This window comes from Myotis daubentonii, chromosome X (assembly GCF_963259705.1).
Source record: "Myotis daubentonii chromosome X, mMyoDau2.1, whole genome shotgun sequence".
In the NCBI taxonomy this organism is placed as follows: domain Eukaryota; kingdom Metazoa; phylum Chordata; class Mammalia; order Chiroptera; family Vespertilionidae; genus Myotis; species Myotis daubentonii.
In genome coordinates, this window is record NC_081861.1 from 42,144,562 (window position 1) to 42,150,431 (window position 5,870).

Sequence of the window (5,870 nt, forward strand, 5' to 3'; positions counted from 1 at the left end):
ATAAACGCATTTATATGTTGTACAAAAAGTCACAAAATTCTAAGACATTGTGTCCTTATATACATAATTGTTTTTCTAATTGAAATTAAAAAGCAGTCAAAATGACTTCCTTGGGCAATCTAGTGTTAAGCAAGTCTATCAGTGCCATTTTCCCAATGGTATTTGCTCATTCCATGTCTCTGTCACATTTTGGTAATTCTCACAATATTTCAAACTTTTTAATTATTAGTACATTTATTATGGTGATCTGTGATCAGTAATTTTTGATATTACTATTGTATTTGTTTTGGGGTGCCACAAACCATGCCCATTTAACATGGTGAACTTAATCAATGTTGTGTGTGTTTTGACTGCTCCACCAATCAGCTATTCCCAGCTCTCTCTCCATCTCCATCTCCTCAGGTTCCCTACTCAATGAGACGTAACAATATTGAAATGAGGCAAATTAATAACTGTGCAATGACCTCTAAGTGTTCAAGTGAAAGGAAGAGTCACATGTATCTCACTTTAAATAAAAATCTAGAAATGATTAACCTTAGTGAGGAAGGCATGTTGAAAGCCAAGATAGGCTGAAAGCTAGGCCTCTTGTTTCAAATAGCCAATTTTGCTTAGCATAATACTCTCCAGGCCTATCCATGCTATTGCAAATGGTAATAGTTCTTTAAAAAAAAATTACCATGTGGTATTCCATAGTATAAATGTCCCATAGGTTGTTGTTGTTTTTTTTATCCACTCATCTGCTGATGGGCACTTCGGCTGTTTCCAAATCTTAGCAATTGTAAATTGTGCTGCTATGAACATAGGGGTGCCTATATCCTTTCTGATTGGTGTTTCTGTTTCTTAGGATATATTCCAAAAGTGGGATCACTGGCTCAAATGGGAGTTCCATTTTTAATTTTTTTCAGGAAACTCCATACTGTTTTCCATAATGGCTACACCAGTCTGCACTCCCATAAGCAGTGTACGAGGATTCTCTTTTCTCCACTTCCTCACCAGCACTTGTCATTTATTTATTGATAGTAGCCATTCTGACAGATATGAGGTGATATCTCATTGTATTTTAATCTGCATCTTGGATGATTAGTGACTTTGAGATTTTTTTCATAAGTCTCTTGGCCTTCTGTATGTCCAGTTTGGAGAGGTGTCTATTTAGGTCCTTTGCTCTTTTTTTTTATTGGATTGTCTGTCTTTCTTTTGTTAAGTTGTATGAGTTCCTTATATGTTTTGGAAATTAACCCCTTATTGGATTTACTTTTCTTCTTTGCCAAATATTAATTGAGCATAATGGCTTGGATCTATTTCTGGGTTCTTTGTTCTGTTTCATTGATGATTATGCCTGTTCTTGTGCCAGTACCAGACTGTTTTGAGTACAGTGGCTTTGTAGTATAACTTGATATCTGGTATTGTGATTTATTTAACTTTGTTCTTCTTTCTCAAGTTTGTTGCAGCTGTAAGCCAGCCATAAAAAGGTAAGTAGTATCACATTATCTCACTCATATGTGGAATCTAATGAACAAAATAAACTGATGAACAAAATAGACCCAGAGACATAGAAGCATGGAACAGACTGATGACTTTCAAAGGGAAAGAGGGGGTGGGTGAGGAATGATTAACTGGGGAAATTATGCATAGCCCATGGACACAGTCAATAGAGTGGTGAGGCCTGGGAGGGGTGGGTGCAGAATGGAGGGACTGAATGGAAAAAAACAGACAAACAAAGGGGACATCTATAATACTTTCAACAATAAAGATAAATTAAAAACAAACAAAAAACCCAAATAGCCAAGTTATGAGTGCAAAGGAAAAGTGTTTGAAGGAAATTAAAAATGCTAGTCTGGTGAACATACAAATGATTTTTTTTTTTTAAAAAAAGGAAAAACAGCTTTATTGTTGATATGGAGAAAATTTTAGTAGTCTGAATAGAAGATTCCTTAAATCAAAGCCTAATCCAGAGCAAGGCTCTAACTCTCTTCAAATGTATGAAGGCTGAAAGAGGCAAGGAATCTGCAGATGAAAAGTTTGAAGCCAGTAGAAGTTGGTTCCTGAGGTTTGAGGAAAGAGCTGTCTCAGTAACATAAAAGTGCAAGGTGAAGCAGAAAGTGCTGATATATAGGCTGCAGCAACTTATCCAGAAGACTTAACTAAGATAATTAATGAAGGTGGCTACACTAAATAACAGATTCTCAATGTATACAAAACCTTATTTTGGAAAAAGGACTTTCATAGCTAGTGAGGAGAAATCAATACCTGGCAACAGAGCTTCAAAAGATAGGCTGACTGTCTTGTTAAGTACTAAGATAGCTGGTGACTTTAAATTGAAGCCAATGCTCATTTACAATTTCAAAAATCTTAGGACCCTTAAGAGTGATGCTAAATCTACTCTGCCTCTGCTATGTAAATGGAACAACAAAGCTTGGAGGACATCTGTTTACAACATGGTTTACTGAATATTTTAAGCCCTCTCCCCCCTGTTGAGAACTGCTCAGAAAAAAAGATTCCTTTCAAAATATTACTTCTCACTGACAATGCACCTGGCCACCCAAGAGCTCTGCTGGAGATATACAATGAGATTAATGTTACTTTCATGCCTGCTACCCCCACATCCATTCTTCAGCTTGTGATTTAAGGACTAATTTTGACTTTTAAATCTTATTATTTAAGAAATACATTTCATAAAGCTACAACTGCCATAGATAGTGATTCCTCTGATGGATTTGTGAAAAGTCAACTGAAAACCTCTGGAAGGGATTCACCATTCTAGATGTCATTAAGATCATTAATGATTTATGGAAAGAAGTCAAAATAACATTAACAGGAGTTCGTAAGAAGTTGATTCTAACCCTCATGGATGACTTTGAGGGGTTCAAGACTTCAGTGGAGGGAATAATTGCAGCTGTGGTAGAAATATCAAGAGAACTAGAATTAGAAGTGGATCCTGGATTCTCACAGCCACTTGGCCTGGAGGTCAAATCCCCCCAGTGTTACCTACAACAATCAAGGCTTAACTACAAAAAGACTGTGCACAAAGACCACAAGGGGGTGCACCAAGAAAGCATAAAAAAGGCGGAGACAAAGAAACAGGACACAAATGACAAAAATGGAGGAAAGCAAACTGCTGGATATAGAGCTCAAAACCACACTTTTAAGGTGTTTCAAGAACTATCTAGAAGCCACTGATAAATTTAGTAAGGCCCTCTAAAAGACTGGTGAGACCGCCGATAAATGTAGTGAGATCCTCAAGAAATCTAATGAGACCCTCGATGTTGTGATAAAGGACCAACTAAAAATTAAGCATACACTGACTGAAATAAAGAATACTATACAGACTCCCAACAGCAGACCAGAGGAGCGCAAGAATCAAGTCAAAGATTTGAAATGTGAAGAAGCAAAAAACACCCAACCAGAAAAGCAAAATGAAAAAAGAATCCAAAAATATGAAGATAGTGTAAGGAGCCTCTGGGACAACTTCAAGCTTACCAACATCTGAATTATAGGGGTGCCAGAAGATGAGAGAGGGCAAGATATTGAAAACCTATTTGAAGAAATAATGACAGAAAACTTCCCCTACCTGCTGAAAGAAATAGACTTACAAGTCCAGGAAGTGCAGAGAACCCCAAACAAAAGGAATCCAAAGAGGACCACACCAAGACACATCATAATTAAAATGCCAAGAGCAAAAGACAAAGAGAGAATATTAAAAGCAGCAAGAGAAAGAAACTCAGTTACCTACAAGGGAATACCCATACGACTGTCAGCTGATTTCTCAACAGAAACTTTGCAGGCCAGAAGGGAGTGGCAAGAAATATTCAAAGTGATGAATAGCAAGAACCTACAACCAAGATTACTTTACCCAGCAAAGCTATCATTCAGAATTGAAGGTCAGATAAAGAGCTTCACAGATAAGGAAAAGCTAAAGGAGTTCATTACCACCAAACCAGGATTATATGAAATGCTGAAAGGTATCCTTTAAGAAGAGGAAGAAGAAGAAAAAGGTAAAGATACAAATTATGAACAACAAATATGCATCTATCAACAAGTGAATCTAAGAATCAAGTGAATAAATAATCTGATGAACAGAATGAACTGGTGATTATAATAGAATCAGGGATATAGAAAGGGAATAGACTGACTATTCTTGGGGGGGCAAGGGGTGTGGGGGATGCGGGAAGAGACTGGACAAAAATCGTGCACCTATGGATGGGGACAGTGGGTGGGGAGTGAGGGCGGAGGGTGGGGTGGGAACTGGGGGGAGGGGAGTTATGGGGGGAAAAAAGAGGAACAAATGTAATAATCTGAACTATAATTAAATTAAAAAAAAAGAAGTGGATCCTGAAGACTGACTGAATTGCTGAAATTTCCTGGTAAAACTTTAACAGATGAGGAATTAATTCTTATGAATAAGCAAAGAAATCAGTTTCTTGAGATGGAATCTACATCTGGTGAATATGTGGTGAAGGTTGTTGAAATGACAACACCGGATACAGAATATTACATTCACTCAGTTGATAAAGCAGCAGCAGGGTTTGGGAGGATTGGCTCCACTTTTGAAGGAAGTTCTACTGTGGGTAACATGGCATCAAACAGCATCACATGCTACAGAGAAATTGTTCATGAAAGGAAGAGTCAATCCATGCTGCAAACTTCATTGTCTTATTTTAAGAAATTGCCACAGACACCCCAACCTTCAGCAGCCACCACCCTGGTCAGTCAGCAGCCATGAACATTGAGGGAAGACCCTCCACCAGCAAAAAAATTACTAATCACTAAAGGCTCAGATGATGGTTAACATTTTTTTAGCAATAAAGTATTTTTAATTAAGGTATGTACATTGTTTTTTTAGATATAATGCCGTTGTACACTTAATAGACTGGGTTATAGTATAAGCATACCTTTTATACACACTGGGAAACAAAAAAAATATATGTGACTAGCTCTGTTGTGATATTCTTTTTATTGCAATGGTCTGCAGCAAAACCAACAATATCTCCACAGTATGCCTGTATAGGATTTGATACTATTTGTGATTTCAGGCATCCACTGGACTCTTGAAATTTATCCTAGCAAATAAAGGGACTACTGTAATCCTTAAAAAATGCATAGTATTTTATACTGGGAGCGTGCCATAATTAGCCATTCTTTAATAACATTTAGGTTTAGAAAATTTATCTCCATTTTATTTGACTTTGCAATGAATATCTTTTTACATAAAAAAAGAATATTTGCAAAACTACAGAAAAGTACAAAGAATACAAATTACAATTGCCTGTAATAGACTTACTATAAATACATATTTTCCCATTTTATACAATTTGCAACATCATTATTTATATGTGTATATAAATAAGAATATATAAAGTTGATACATATTATTTATGGGTTCCATATTTACAAATTCCTGTAGTTGTGAAAATCTATTTGTAATGCTAAAATCAATACTCATAACTAGACAACCTGGAGGAAATAGACATATTCCTAGAAAAATACAACCTTCCAAAACTCAATCAGGAAGACTCTAAAAATCTCAATAGGCCAATAACTATGGAAGAAATTGAAGCAGTCATCAAAAAGCTCCCAGCAAACAAAAGCCTGGGGCCAGATGGCTACACAAGGGAGTTTTACCAAACATTCGAGGAAGAACTAAAACCTATCCTCCTCAGACTATTCCAAAAAATTCAAGAGGAAGGCACACTTCCCAGCTCATTCTATGAAGTCAGCATTACCCTATTACCAAAACCAGATAAAGACAACACAATGAAAGAGAATTACAGGCCAATATCCCTCATGAACATAGATGCCAAAATCCTCAACAAAATTTTAGCAAATCAGATCCAGCATTACATTAGAAAGATGATACGATACACCATGACCAA

At 36.6% G+C, this 5,870-nt stretch overlaps 1 pseudogene; it reads left to right on the forward strand.

Moving 5' to 3' along the window:
• Positions 1-459: 459 nt before the first annotated feature.
• On the forward strand, positions 460-4,786 carry LOC132223463 (tigger transposable element-derived protein 1-like; annotated as a pseudogene).
• The last annotated feature ends 1,084 nt before the right edge of the window (positions 4,787-5,870 follow it).